The 16464-nt window shown below is 46.6% G+C and overlaps 1 protein-coding gene across 2 annotated transcripts in view; it reads right to left on the bottom strand.

Annotated features, from left to right (window-relative positions):
• Positions 1-16464, bottom strand: part of OSBP2 (oxysterol binding protein 2) — a 164452-nt gene that overhangs the window by 107441 nt on the left and 40547 nt on the right. The window lies entirely within an intron of this gene.

Raw genomic sequence — 16464 nt, 5'->3', positions numbered from 1 at the left:
GGCAAGAGAGAAACTTGCCTTCGGTGACAAGCCAAGACTCGCAGGCTGCTTAACGGCACTTGTTCCCCAAAAGACAGACCAAGCTCCAGGGATTGCCACAGGGATAGTTTACCAAGGCCACGAAAGGCACATGTTCCTCATACATAATCTGCACTGAATGTAGGGCTGTGGATACACATCCAAGTATTTAGGCAAGTGACTGAAATGGCTGTCTACTTACCGAACTAAACAGGAAAGTTAGGAGCTAAATAGCTGATTGAACCGAGGCTACACACAGCCAACCTCACAGTCGCATGCGTGCAGCAGTACAACACTATGCACCAGCAGTTTGCAGTCCCTGAGTTTGCAAAGCAACATCAGTTTGGTGCTTAAACAGAATAAACCAGACTGCACGTTTAAGCAAAACCTTGAGTGGGACAGAGCACCAGCTGTTCCCAGACTATGTCTTCACAGCATCCCAACACAGGGTGCTCAAGTCACCTGAAGAAATCCTGTAGCAGAGGAAACTGCCCTTCTTGTCTGAGCCACACCAGCCTGATCCTATGTCCCGCTGCACAGCTAAAGCCTTGCAAAGTGAAGGGAGCAAAGGTCAGGCTCTAGGGATGAAGATCACCCTGCATGAAGATGCTCACAGCCAGTAAAAGGCACATATACACCTACGCCCAGCTAGGCTATCCCCAAAGAGCAGCCGGAGAGCTCCAATCTTTCTGTAAGCTTCTTTCAAGGTATAAGGCTTCCTGCTTACAGGTTCCCAGCCCCATCGCAGGAAGGTTGGAGGGCTGATGGCAGACAGGGGTTGGCCTGCAGGAATATTTCAGCCTGGAGAAAAGCCTGTGGGCTTATTTCTTGCTCCCCATAATCTTTAAGTACTGGGCCAAGCGCTCAGGAATGGGATGTGCATCACCCACTGCTGCTTCCCAGCTAAGAGCATTTCCAGCTGATCACCAGTGTCTGCTCCAGATCCTGCATCTTGGCTTTTTTTTTGCTAACTGGCCTTAAGGACAGTTCTTCCCTAAAGGAAGCTGGGTAATAAAAATTACAGAGAGCTAGCTACACGCCAGCTCCACAGTGAAGCAATGAGCCTGCACCACTCACCAGACACCGCTCGAGCGTGGCCAGGTCAGAATTTCCCCTTGACACTGCCAACGGGAACGTGAGCTGGTTTCTGCTGCAGCAGGCTGAGGCCAGCCCACCTCCACTGCAATCTGCATGCATCAGGTCAGCAGCACCAGACTCAACTAGAAATCCAAAATACTGGCTCCACCAGCAACTCTGAAATCTGGGTGGGTGTGGATCCAAGCCACAGTGTCAACAGCCAGCAAAAGAGCCCAAATTCAGCGCCCATTTGATGGCTGGACACAGAATGCCGCCTCCTGGATAGCAGCTGCCAGCCTTACTTAATACTTGATTCAACTTTGTTTGTAGACAGATACAAATTGGCCACTGAGCACACATTTTACCAAAACGATCCCAGAATTATTTTAAAACAGTTCACAGGCACTCAAGCTACAAAGGCAAAGGAGCCCACATTTCCATCCCGTTCAGGTAGCGTAGGGATCATGCTACCCTGAAGGGACAAGGCACATAAGTGACCTGACAAATTCATGCTGAATTCACACTTACCAGGACTAGGACAAAAAGGCAGAAGCAGTTGGAGCTGACAGTGGCAATCCATCCCCCTTGTGCTCCCACTACCTCTAAATCCAGGCCATTCCCATATTCTGCCATGGGCAAAGACACCCAGACTTGGCTCACAGGCAGAACGGGGACACCATCAGCTCAAAACATTTGAGCCAGGGATGGCAGGAGGAAAGGAGAGCGATAGGTGTGCACAGGAGAACACGGGAACATTATGCTCTACAAGGACCATGGCCTCGGGCTGCATCCCCGTCCCTCCCGCACAGAGATCCTCAGGGAAGCGACATGGGCAGGCAGCTGGCCTCCTGCTACCTACTCACAAGTCTTCAGCTTATTTCACTAACAGCATCAAACCTTGCAGTCTCCCCAGGGAAGGCCCCTGCTGCAGAAAGCTGCTGGTGAAAGCAGAGACTACAATCTCCTGGCGAAAAGGTCCGGGAGCGCCCTGCACTGCAGTCACAGAGCGCAGGGCTTGTGCTGGTTCCAGAAGTCCCTTTATGATCTCCCAGCAACAGAGAAACAGATTTCTTTGAAGCACGCGTTTCCAGTGCGATGCATCGTCTGCCGGAGGCAGGCGTCAGTCGGACAGGCCAAGGGCTCCACAACAGCAAGACAAGCAACAGCAGCACCCCACTTCCCAGCGCCCTTCTAGCATCGGGCATCTGATAAAGCAGGCCAGGCTCCTCTGTGCAGCAATAAAACCAGCAGCGAGCTACTCTGAGGACCCTTGGTGTACTGTCAACAGAGTTCTTCCAACCAGCCGCTGAAAAAGTCCTTGTCCAAATGGACAAAAACAACCACACTGATGCAAGTCCAAGCTAGGGCCTCCATTCTTTCACAGTTACTGTTCAAAACCCGCCAGGATCATACTAAAGCCAGAGGGTTCAGGCAGTTAATCCTCCCCACAACGGTTCACAGAAGCAGACACAACCCACGGATGAGAGGCACATTGCACTTTCCAGATTTCAGCATTCATGTGGAACCAGTTTTGCGCCAGAATTTGTTCTGGTCTCTGCATTAAGCCCCGCACAAAGCTACGCAGCCAGATGCAATGACTCCCCCTCATTGCATTTACACACTCACAAAAACAACTAAAGGGAAACAAACTGGACGCACATAAAGCAAAACCCCCTGACCACATTCAAGTCCACAGCAGACGGAGGATGGGACCCTTCAAGTGGAGAAGAAAGGGCAGATAGCAGACATTTCAAACTCCCGTGAAATAACCAAGTGCCACTTGCCTTTTTCAAAATGAGGTACTTGAATATTAATTTAGGTAACACGTGTGCACAACTCCCTATCTTTTAAGTTTTGCTTTGCAGTCCTGACAAGCAACCTTGCTAAATTCTTATTTTCTAAAGTGTGTAAAAATGATAGAAACAAATGGAAGCAACAGAAAAGCCACAAAGCATTAGACAAAGGAAACATTTATTTACAAACAGCAGAAAACCATGAAATGATGGAATTAACACCTACTTAAGCCAGGAACTCGTACACAAGGAATCAGCAGCGGTGTTTGTCTGCAGTACAGGGTAAGAGTCCAGTTAAGTGATGAAATGAAGAAAAAACACAAGTTTTACAGAAGCAAGCAGGATGGACACAGGAGAAAAATAAAACAGTAGCGTGATAATCAGCACTTTTTAAATAAACAAAATTTTTACAGCAAATACAAATATGGCAAAACAAAATACTCTGTCACTGTTACTTTCATGATACTTAAGAAGTAGTGTAATCCTCCCCATAGATATATATATCCCTCTCCCATTTTTGCTGATGAAGCATTGGCTTTTCAAACTTGCCAAGGGGAAAGAAAACAGTTTATCACTCTTGCTATAAACAGCTACCTTCGGGTCTTGCCTTTGCCCAACCTCCTGTTCCTCCAGCCATGATGGTACCACCAAGCGGAGGCCAGGAAGGAGCTTTCCTCCCTGCAAACTTGCAGCACCCGCTCCATTTAAAAAATACAAAAAATAAAAAAAGCCTTTTCCTTGTGTGGCTGTAGCTGGTAGCTCTGCAGAGGAAGGAAGGGGGTTGACTGTTTCATGCTCCATGCGTGCTGCACCAGCAGGCTTCAGCACAGCCTTATCCTTGCTGGACTTTAACATTTGCAAGCCACAAAATTAGCATCCCCTATCCCTAAGTCAGCTGCCTGCAGAAGGTATTTTGCACAGAAGGGATGGCCAGAAGGACAGCCGAGGGCTGAGGACAGACGCAAGGTAGGAGAGTCATGCACAGCACAGTTCTGAAAAGTGTCACAGTGCTGTGACATTAGCAGATACAAAGGAACAAAGTGAGCTACAATTTCACAGCAATATTTGTCCTATAAAAAAAAATTCAAAGGCTCACTTCAAGATCACAGTGAAAACAGGTTTTCCACTCCAAAAGTTCTAGTGAGTCACACTGTTGGCGAACCCTCACAGAAGCAGAGTTGGTCACTCGGGTCAGAACAGTGCGTGAGCACTTCAAACTCAGATTTGCGCATCTTTGACGCAAACCTGCACATCACGCGTCCTACTTCTTCTGGCAGGACCAGCTTTCCAAGAGCCAGTGAGGGAACGAAGGCGCCTGCCCACCATCACATGCATCGCATCACTTCTGCTGTGGCAGCTGTCAGCATTTACTCTCGAAAGCAGTTTATAAAAGCTACTCACTCCTCTGCACAGTCACGTTCAGGGTTTTTTTCGCCTCCCCTCAAGGGCTTTCCCGATGCAGTCTCACCTGTAGCCCTGAGGATACAGGAGCCCAGAAAGCTCCAAAAGAACAAGCGTACCGAGAACAGGCAGTACTATCTCTCACTGCCATGGAGCACATCTCATCCGCACACAACCCACTCAATTACCATCTCCTGTAATGGGATTTTTAGAAACCCTAAAACACGTCTCATGGGTTTGTGCCACCAGTCTGCCAGACCATGAAAGAAGTGCAGTCACAGAGTGCCTGGCGGCTTTCAGTGCAGAAGCGACTGACAGCCCAACATTTTTCACCCTGTCATTTTTAAACGGCAGTAGCTCAGCCGTACATCTGAGCACGCACCCCCTCTTCTCCGACTTCAGAGTGCTTCACTTTGCAGCCTGATACACACTGAGAGAGCAGGGAGACGGCGAAGTGACGTGCTCAGAAACCAAAGCAGCCGCCTCCATCCTTCCTCCTGCTCCCCTGCGCAGCAGTGCAAACATTTTCTCCACTAATCGAAGCAGTCACAGAACTGCACAGAATCGTTGAGGTTGGAAGGGACCTCTGAAGATCATCTAGTCCAATCCCCCTGCTCAAGCAGGGCCATCTAGAGCACATTGCCCAGGTCACTGTCCAGATGGCTTTTGAATAGCTCCAAGGAAGGAGACTCCACAATCTCTCTGGGAAACCTGTTGCAGTGCTCTGTCACCCTCACAATGACAAAGTTTTTCCTCATATTCAGACAGACCTTCCTGTGTTTTGATTTGTGCCTGTTGCCTCTTGTCCTGTCACTGGGCACCACCGACAAGAGTCTGGCCCCATCCTCTTGACACCCTTCCTTCAGGTACTTAAACACATCGATAAGATCCCCCCTCAGTCTTCTCTTCTCCAGGCTGAACAGGCCCAGCTCTCTCAGCCTTTCCTCATAAGAGAGATGATCCAGTCCCTTCATCATTTTGGTGGCCCTTTGCTGGACTCAATTCAGTAGCTCCATGTCTCTCTCTTACTGGGGAGCCCAGAACTGGACACAGTACTCCAGATGCGGCCTCACCAGGGCTGAGTAGAGGGAGAGGATCACCTCCCTCAACCTGCTGGTAACACTCTTCCTGATGCACCCCAGGATACCATTGGCCTTCTTGGCCACAAGGGCACATTGCTGCCTCATGCTTAACTTGGTGTCCACCAGCACTCCCAGGTCCTTCTCCGCAGAGCTGCTTTCCAGGAGGAAAGTTCCAGTCAGGACACACCTGCGCTGGCAGAAAGATGTAAAGGCATGTTCTGCAGAAGAAGTGAAGAGTGAGAGTTGGGATATCAGCTTCTACGCTACATCTGAACCCCACTTGATTCCCTGTACACCACACACCTTTACAACACTACCATATGCTGCTTCTCAAATAATACTACGCACCTTTTTTTCCTTTTGAAAGGAGGAGAGAGTACCTTGGTGCATTTTGTCAGTCCTTCCCTTGCCTTTAACTGCTGCTGCACGATAAGTTATTTTCCATCTACACCACTCCAGCAATCAGCTGGCAGCCACGCAGCACATACAGCAGCAGCAGCGCAGCACTCCTTCAGTTTATTCCAAAGGACGAGGCTGCAGCAGTCAAGATGGCCTATATACTGCAGTCTCCACTATAGCTCTCTGCTGCAATATTTAATTTGTGGTGTTATGTAAGTACCATTTTCTGTGTTCCTTTGCTACAATTACCATGGATTACCTCTGCTATGTAAAAATGTTATATATTATTCTGTGTAAGATAAGGAAAAGATCAGTACCAAACTGAGCAGTTAAGCATATGTCTCAGGTAAGTATAACATAGAAGTGAGGTGGAAAAAGGTAACAGCAAAATCAAAAAGAAAAGTTATCTTGAAAAAAAGGGGAGGGGGGATTTTATGACATACAGAAAAAGCCTGAAAGATCCCCCCTTGCCTGCTCATGCCTGCATTGTTAGGCAGAAGCTTTCTGCTTCTTTAAAATTCAGCTTCACTAGTCTTCAGTGCAAGTAGGAACTGCAGCCTAAAGAATGACAGATGTAGTTTTAGGCTGTTCAAGTTTCAAACTGTTTACAGTTCATTTCAGCTGAGTATCCACTTATCAAGATCCCATCAGTCGTAGATATTCAGACACCCTGATTAAGCATTTGCCCCCTGCTCCTCACATCTTCAGGCCTTTGAGACACTGAAGGCTTCTTCTGTGAAATCAATGGAAGCACCTACTTAGTCTGCACGCTCCTGAGGGTAAGAAAAGCTCCCAGGCTCATCAGATCTATTCTAAAGCAACAAAAAAGGGGAAAATGCTACACTTCTCTCCCTTTCATTTCTGAGCTTCCCAGAACATGCCAGATAAATGTTCAAAACACTTGCTTGAACAACCTGCATTTAAAAAGGAGTCAAGGAGGACTTGCTGCAACAGCCCCATCCCCTGCTAGCCCCTAAGCATTCCGCCTCAGACAGTCTAGGCGGCAGGGAGAGCTAAGGCCATTTCCAGACATCTAAGCCCAAAAAGCTCTCATCTTTCCTCAGAGACCCCCTCCGTTCCCCACAAGATGCCCAGATGTCTTGTTCCATCAAACCGCATGATAGCTAGGGACAGACCCTGCCCCACAGTTATGCTGTGTTAATAGCAAGGCAAACGCTTGTGAAACAAGGACCTGAACCGCAGCAGGGCTCATTTGAGCCCCACAGGACGTTGCCAGGATGTAGCTTCATCAGCTCGACCTGCAGGTTTACAGCTAACCAGATTACTGAGAGATCCAGAGAAGGAAGGACTATTTTTATAGCCTCTCCCCCAAGGTCAGGTTTTCAGTAATGAAGGCAAAGGGTTATGAAACAAAAAGCAGCAGCATGTGGAGAACACAAGAGGGGACAGAAGAACTACACAGTCCCCCACTCGAGATGGCTCAAGTAGTTCACTGGAACCAATTCAAGCTCTGGCTGGCAGAAAGCTTCATATTCTAATGCTTGATGCCAATACAGCTTCCGAATACAGCCTTCATCCGACCCTGGATGTCAGACCCCAGACACGCAGGACTGACAACTGGCATAACTATTTCTAAGTGAGCCTAAATTAACCTTATCTTACAGAGACTAAGCATTCAGAAACAATATCAGTATTGCACCTTGTGATTCTATTAATGACATATTGCAACTCATGTGGGATTACCTCTAAAAAAGGACTGAAACAATTCAAATCTTTTCTGGATGCTGCCAGAACGACAAAGGATAAAAGGCCTTTCCAGAAACTAAAATATATATATACACATATATATATAATGTGTGTGTGTGTGTATATATATATATATATGAGAAATCCTGAAGGCTACTGTGAAGCATTCAAAGAATTTCCACTTGCCATTTTCAAAAGGAGGGTGACAGGAATTCTGCAAAGTTCAAAAAAACCTCCACTTTGACAAAGCAATAAACCTCTTCAGTGGTGTCTAACACAGGAGGTGCAGCTCCGGCTGGTTTCCTCTGCAGTGTCAGGATGGCTGGTTTGCAGGGGATTCACACATCCCACGTTCCTGGTGCATTACACCATCCCTTTGGCTACAGCGGGAGAAGCTAAAGTATTTACCATAGCACATAGGTTGGAGCAAAGGCAGTAGCAAAGCTGAGACGGAATAATCGATCCAGATAGCAACTTCACAGGAAAACAGGAAAGACAGACACCACGATGACATGTGCTTGCAGAGAAGTGAGCAGCAGAAGACACTGAAAAGAAACAGGAATCACTAAAGACTGGGAATCCAAGAAAATTATTGTGTCTTAACACTACTGTCAATTATCCTTTCCATGGCAGTGACTCCTGGCACAGTTAGCAGCAGCCCGCTGTCCTGGGAAGCTCCAAGGGTCATAAAGATAATTAGAAGAACAAGGTAACTGCATGCTGGTAGCAAACACCTCTGCAGACACGAGCCCTATAAACAGCAGGTAAAACTGTTAGTAACAAAACAGCCAGGCAGATAAACGGGATGAAGAGGCATCACAAGGAGGACGGGAAAGGGAGCAGTTTTGCAGAAAGCACTGGCAGGAGCTGGAAATAGCAAGCAGTGTGACGACAAGAAAAGAGCTGGCGCGTGGGACAACAATGACGACGACTGTCTACTCTCGCCACAATCACAGCACAGAAACACAAGCAATCGCCACCTGCCCAGGAGCTGGCTGTGGGGAAAGGGAGCAAACCAACAAAGGCGTCATTCACAAAGCTGGGGCAGGGAAGCTTGCAGATGCCTTAGAGCATCACATCCCCAAGTCAAAATACCTTAGGCGAACAAAAACCCCCTTAATTGGGAAGAAAGAAAAAGCCCAGCCAAAATACATCAAGCAACAAAATTGAAACTACCACTGGGTGCAACTACTGGAATAGGTAGGAAACTACTAACTTTGGATCCTTTTTAATAATACTACTGCAGAGCCACTACAAACTGGCTGAATCTAACATGCTAAAGCTACTTGCTGACAGCCTGCTTAGGTGAGTTGCAACCATGAGAGCTGTATCTTGGCTCTCTCCCTATGACCTGCAAGCCAAACCTGTGGGTGGGAGTACTGGCCTCTAAGATAACATTTTTGCCCTCCAGAGTTGCATTTACCCTTTACGTTCTGCTGCGGAAACTCACCATGTAAGTCAGAGCAGAAGACACCAGAAGCACAAACCTAACCCTTTGTCCTTCTCCATTTGCCACCTTCCATGACACTTTGCACCACTCGAAGGTCCTGACCTCCTCCAGCCTGAGACAAGCCCCCATGAAGCTCCTTTTCATCATTCCCACTACTAAGAAGAAAACAACTGATTAAGTCAGTAAGAATAACCATACCCAAGCAGTCTACTGCATTGTCCCAAATCCCTTGAACCTTTCTCCCCCTTGTCCAAATATATGTTCTGGCATTGCTTCCTGCAGCAAAAATGTTAGCACTTTGGCGGGGTTCACCTAAATATAGATATTCCCACAGGCACTGGGTGCCCAAGCGCCCACGACAGCCAAGGAGTCTGGACCGAGCTCACTCAAAGGGATGAACTCGGCTGAATCGCTTAAGACTCTTGATGGGGTTTCCCCTTCCCAATACATCGGGAGCACAGACCCACAACTCACACCTGGACACAGCTGGGTGTTGATCCACAACCGAATCCTGCCCCCTGCAACTGCAGGGACTGTCACAACCCCGAGAGGCTGGAAACACCACGTGAAGCCTGACAGGGCGAGATTTCAGGGAGTCCCACTCCTGATTTGCAGACTTGCCAGTACGGTCACACCGGGTCAGCTTAAACGCCCATGCAGCTTCGTCTCTTCTCCAGCCAGGGAAGAGCAAAAAAATGTTTAGGAAAAAAGGATAAAGCAGGGCACATGAGCTAATTTTTTCTGGGCATATTCCCTAGCTCCTAGTAGCATGCTGTTTAAGGATCTCCTGGGCTGCATCTTGTATACAGAAAATTACAGTTAATATCCTTCAACGACTAAATTGTGCACAAATCCATCCAATCTCTTTCCGAGCTTTCTGGCTTCCTGCAGCGAGCTGCACCATTTAATTTTGTGTTACATGATATAAGAATTATTCCTGATTATTTTAAGACTACAACCTGACAATTTCTTCTTTGTTCTTGCTATAAGTAATTGTTCCCTATCTTTTCCACAACATTTACTGTCTTCCATATCTGCAGCTGTTATTTTTCCAGACCAAAAACTCTTACTTTCCATATTCCCTTTGTGGAAGAGGTTTTATTAATCTAGTTAGCCTTACTGTCCCTTTCTTTTCTTTTAGCTCTGCTGAAAACTTTGGGAGATGGCGTGATGAGAACCACAGTTTTTCCACGAGGTAGGTATGGCTACACATGCAGCAAAATTTAATTTTCGGTTTTGTTCTTTTTCTAGCAATTCCCAACTTTGCTTCTGTGCTGACAGCTCCTAAGCCCTGGCATCAGGCACTAGATGCCTTTGGGAGCGGTTAGTCAGGCGAGCTGATTTTGGCACGGATGCAAACACTGACCTATCTAGCTAACTCCTGTATTTTTAGTATTATGCAGAAAGAAAATGCAATTGGTCAGCCCAAAATCCGCACATGCTTTGCCAGTGACGCAATGCCCCCCACACCATGTTCCTATTCAGATGCTGACCCCAGGCGCAGCAGCGGATTTCACCCTCTCCTCTCTCAGACCGCAGAGCAAGGGATCAAAAAAGTCACTTAGTCCCTCACCTCTCTGATCCATCACCAAGCAGCTCAAGTTCATTCCTGGGTGTTTTCCAGCACAATATAGGGTGTTTAAAGCACCAGAAATGACACATTTCTGCTCTTCCCTTGCAAGCTTTTCCAAAGACCCCCTCACTCACATAGCCACGGGATTAATTCTCAGATATTCAGCATTCACAGTTTCACATAATTAACTCCCGTATCTCACGATACTGCCCTAAAATGAAAGGATATTTTTACTCCCGCAGTAACTGCAGGCTATCTCCATCAAATATTCTAGCTTTGCATCCTCGTGGATTCCAGCCACGTCTGCAGAGAGAAGAAAGCCCACGATGCACACATAAAAGTGTTTCTACTATACATCATGCCTGGCCTTCGAGAGTTACAGAAGCCTTCCAATATATCATACTCAGCCATGCAAGCTCAGCCCGAGCAGGAGAGAAAATACCTGTGGAGGCGGAAAAGCAGCTCCCTGTCTCACAAATGGCACAACGCAGCCATGAAGGGTGCAGGCCTCCCTGGCACATCTCACCACCCTGCTGAAGGCTGACGTTCTGTGCAAGGACTCGGGCTACTGACAGGCTAATGCGTAAGCTGACAAAAATCCAAGGGGTGATATGAGTACAATATGGTAAACAGAAAAGGCTGGAATTATTTGAGAGCTTACAGTAATACAAACAGAGGGCAATTACAAAAATCTGCTATTTTCGGAACAGATAAACAGCCATTCACACAGGGCCAAATCAAGTGCTGATGCATATACAAGCCGTTCTTGCTGTTTCCATGCGATGGTTGAACTGGGCACCACCTAAGTGAATAGAATTTACTAGGACTTGGACAACACTTTATAAATGCAACTGCAGAGAAGAATTCCAGATTTGGAAGAAGAGAGGGCTACAGTAGAGCCACTCAGCAGAGTTTATTACCCTTCTGCCATAACATTAAGTCATATATTTAAGGGAATTAAGCACTACACTAAGTGCGGAGAAAGATAAGACAGCAACCCAGCTCTGCTCTCACTTTCTGCCACTAATCCACTGGGTATTAGTAGGTGATACCAGGCAGCTTTATGAACACCTACCCATTTCTCATCAGCAAAACGGGAATAACAAACCAAGCTCTCTCATGTAACATCTGCAAGTATTTACATGCAACTGCCCCAACTCACGACTTGTTACCAAAATGGTCTTTGCTTCACAATGGATAGAGAGGAAAACAAGTCTCCTTCAAATACACAAATGAGTCTCCGATCTCATACTTGGTTTGGGTATTAGTTTCACTATTTCTTAAAAATAGAAATGGGAATTAACTCCAGGAAAAGGGAATCTATCCTCAAGTGCACAGTTCAAACCAGCCAGTAGCTGAGTTAAAAGATGCCTTTGTATATGTTTATTTTAAGAAAACTACTGGGGGGGGGGGGACAGTTTTCATCCACCCCAAAATATTCTCCCAGTAGTTAGATACTCATGGGGTTAACCTGAATTGTCAGTCTTATAACCTGTTAAATCTCAAATACTAGGAAGCACTCCTGGTGAAGTGGTCAGTCTTGTACTCACTATATCCCTGATCTATAAAAGTTACAGTACCAGTTACAATAGTTGTAGCAGATATAGTGCCCGTTTATTAAGTAGTTATATACTGTTTGTTCCCCACCATTCTGTGTCTCCTGGGAATCGGAAAGTAGTAAGAGACCACTTATCTGGGGAGACATACAAATTAATGGAAAAACCTAGATTACACTCAGGCCATGTGTGATGCTCCTCCGGTTGAGCAATAAACGTACCTGTTAAACCCAAGCTGACTGTGAACGGAAGGTGCTCAGAGGCCCTAGAACAACAGGACGCCTGTAACAAAGCCTTGTTTGTACAACAAGGGTAATTAAGAGATCCACCCAAGGGCTGCAGATTGCTTCTCAACCAGCCTGCTAACCACTAGAGGTAGACACTCAGAAATCCTCTTGAGCATCAAGCTGCATGTGTTATGCTCATTGCTATGAAACCAAACAGAAGTTAAGCAACACGTCTGACAACTGGGCTGGAGTTTTGATTTTCAGCAGCAGCTAAAGTGTGGCTCATCTTTAGGACATTTCAAGAAAACAGGTCAACCTTTTTTTTTGGGGGGGGGGGGGCTTTTTTTGTAATTAATTTCATGCTAACACATTGATCCTTTCTGAGCACAATGAAAGAAGGACTCCAAAGGACCTCGGCTTCTCAGAGCACCCAGGCGTGGGAGCCCTGGGAGCCATGATCAATCCAAACCTAGTCCTAAAACAGAAAGCTCCCCCAAACTGCCAGGGAGTAGGGACTCCTGTTTGCCAAATAATTAGGTAGGTACTTACCATTACTCATCCTAAAGCAGAATTATAGTCCAGTTAAATGAAACCTACCACATCCCCAACAAAAACAAAAAAAAACCCACACACTTATAATTCCTCTGTTGACAAGGACCTTGAAGAAGGCTCAGAGGATAAACAAGCGTCAGGGAGTGAGAACCACCCGTCTTTTCCTCTCCTGGGTGCACCTCGCTGCATCCAGAGAGACCTGCTGGTAACTATGCAGTCACTGTCGGAAAAGCTGCTGCACAACCGAGACTGCCACGCTAGTGCTCGTCAGCTGGAGATATCTCACAAGAAGCTGATTTGAACTCGCCTGTCTTCTCCCCAGAAGAAAACATGCCACCTCCCCCGGAGTCCCTGTGTGCCAGTGCACACTGGTGGGGACCACCAAGGACAGACCCCTACCACATCCCAGACAGACCTTCCCTGCAGTTGGAAGAGCAGGAGGCAGTGCCCAGGGAGGAAGTCTCTGTAAGGACACCTTCATTCCTTCCCTCTGTCTTCCCCAGAAGCACAGGCAGCGCTAGACACAACCTGTTTCTCTGTCCTCACCGAGTCTGTTCCTCCTGGAGAAACCAAATCTGGGGTGCTGCGTCCAGTTCTGGGCTCCCCAGCACAAGGAAGACATGGGCACACCGCAGCAAGCCCAGAAAAGGGTCACAAAGATGATTAAGGGACTGGAACATCAGGTACGAAAGGGGAGACTGAGACAGCTGGGACTGTTTCACCTGGAAAAGAAAAGGCTCAGGGTATCTTATCAATGTGCATAAATACCTGATGAGGAGTAAAGAAGACAGAGCCAGATTTTTCTCAGTGGTGCCCAGGGACCAGACAAGAGGAAATAGGCACGAATTGAAATATAGGAAATTCTGCTTAAACCTAAGACTTTTTTTTTTTTTCCTCCCCTGGGAGGGTGGTCAAACACTGGAACAGATTACCCAGAGAGGTTGTGAAGCTTCCATCCTTGAAAACATGCCAAACCCAACTGGTCAAGATCCTGAGCAAGCAGCTCTAGTTGACCCTGCTCCACACAAAGGGTTTGGACTGGACGATCTCCAGACAGCACTTCCAACCTCAGCAATTCTGCGATCCCTCATGCTTCAGTGGGCACTACCCCAGCCAGGCCATGCAGTTCTGCTGGAAGTTCCCTCCTCATGAGCAGCCCCATGAATCCCCCATCCCTAGCAGGAAGGCAAGCTGCAATGCTGACAGTCTTCTCGCCTCACAGAGCTATCAGTGCTCTCTCCTTGGCTGCATGCAGCCATGTGGCCACAAGCTGCCCTTCTTACCCACTGGCCAAGACAGCCCCGATGCATCAACATGGGTTCTGCAGAGCAGTCCTGGGAAACACGTGGGCATTGGGGATCACTCAGGAAGCAGCTCAGATTGGGTGTTACTGAGAGGAATCAGCTCAACAGACCCCTCACTCGAGCAGATCTGAAGGATCTAGGGACTTCAAAAAATCCATAGCCTCATCTCTCCACTCGTAAATACTCACCTCATGGCTCTGTCTGAGGCCCAGGATTTATAGGGACAGAATGCTGGGAAGTTTATTTCAATTTAAGCAAGATAGTCAAACCTAGCACACATTCATCTTAATTAAAAGGTCTCTAGCTTGGGACAAAACGGTACCAGCTAGTTGAAGGTAATTCACAAAAGTCCTCAGTTGTGATTTTGCAGCACAAGGATTCAGCGCCTGTTTACAGAGTTCTTATCCCCTCGGTCAGATCAGAAAAGCCTGGCAAAACAGGAGGTTATTTAACCGAGATCAGTTCCCTGGCCTGGTTCACAGCACTTCCTCACAAAGAGTTGGGACAGCACAACGGAAAGGCAGCACAGGAATGGAAGCGAGCAGCTGGGAGTATTAACACCTAACAGCAGCACTGGTGCCCAGCTCTTCATATCCTGAAACTATGGCCTGAGCTTACTGAAATTCGGAATTCAGCATGTTCAAAGCTTTAAGACAGGAAGTCTCTACGTTCGATATACAAAATGAGCACATACAGTTCTGAAGGCAACATCACTGACATCTTCCTGAAGCTATGTACTGAACTGCAGCTCAGTAGCAGGCTGTCCGCTCTTTGCTTTACGCCTGCCTTCACATAACCAATGTGTTATGCAACCTCCACACTCCAGTGTTCAAAAAAGGTGAATGTCAAGGCACTGATGTAGGAAAAAGTCTAGCAGTAAACTCATTCCTCCTGCACATCAGATCCTTTTCAAATACCTACCTGGTTAAAGGACTTGGTTTTCCTCTACGGAAGAAGCAAGGTTCACACAAATGCCAGCCCTGCCGCACCCACAGCAAGTTCACTGCGTCTGTGACCTGGCAGAACACCATGTTTTGCCAGGCAAAACAAGCGTGCCTAGAAATTTGCCATCTTCTACTTCTTAGTTTTATTCCCCATTAGTATTTGCATACACTCTAGAACTGCAGTATCAAGGGCCAGAGGGTTCACAACACAGTATCATTAAATCTGTGGATACTAGCGCCATGAAATGCAGTGTATTTAAATAATTATGGGAAATGAGTAAGTGGCTCATGCACTAATCAACTTCTATATGAACTTGTGGGACAGCTAATTATACAAAAAAATCAGATCGCATTACTCAGGGACTAGGGAACATTCTCCTGCACGTCAAACTGTTTATGTTACGGCATTCTGCTGCTATCTTTAAAGCACTATGTTAAGCACAGATTGCCATCACTACGCCCCTGGCAGCCAGCACTGATACAGAGACAAAAAACGTTAAAGCATTGCCTTCCAGAAGCATGGACAAATTCTTATTTTAACTTTGTGCATTTTGATAAACTGGCAGCATTAAAAAGTGATCCCCATCCACACAATCCAGCCTGCTGCTCAGGAGAGCTGCGCGCAGCAGCTGCATCAAGCACACCACAAGATGTTTTGGTGTAGATACAGCAACACTTCCCCAAGGAAAATAGAGGTTTTCATTGATGCACTGAGTCAACTGCAGCCTCCTTTGGTGGCAATTTTGAAAGCTAAATTTCAGGAACACTTTACTTACATATGTATACTCACTGCAGCTGATACCACAGAGCAGCATTTACAGCTGCCCCAAAGCCCCACACCTGGACCAGAAGAGCAATATCCTCCTACATGCTCTGCGAGCACTGAACCAAAGCAGCCCCAAGCTATAAAGCTGTGCAATGTCTTGCTGTGACCTTTTAGTCTCACCTTCCCACACCCCCGTTCATAAAATGCCCCAAGTATTTTAGAAGCTGTGTTTTCATTTTTAAGCAGAATGTTATAAAGACCATACCCAGATGTTCCCTACACCTTTTCCCTTGTATAAAGTCTGATTTCCAGCAGTCAAAGTAAGTTCTGAGAGTGGTTTTATTCTAGGGTAAAGGGGATGGCTGGCTTTTTAATACATCATTTATTATTTTTGTTTTCTGTGACTTGAAGCCATGCTTATTTGTGGAAGAAAAACAAATATTAATCCCAGAAGAGTTATGAACATTGCAAGATTTCTAAAATACGCTGTTTGTTCAGCACCTATTCCATTCACTTCATAAAGGAGCAGTAAAAATGACACTCTTGGGAGGAGCTGCATAATGTGCATGTGGCTTTGACAGCTTTACATATTGCAGTTGCCCCAAACATACACTA

The sequence above is a fragment of the Apteryx mantelli genome, chromosome 17 (genome assembly GCF_036417845.1).
Source record: "Apteryx mantelli isolate bAptMan1 chromosome 17, bAptMan1.hap1, whole genome shotgun sequence".
NCBI lineage: Eukaryota > Metazoa > Chordata > Aves > Apterygiformes > Apterygidae > Apteryx > Apteryx mantelli.
Note: the sequence above shows the minus strand (reverse complement) of the source record. Positions and strands in the feature narration are given on the sequence as shown.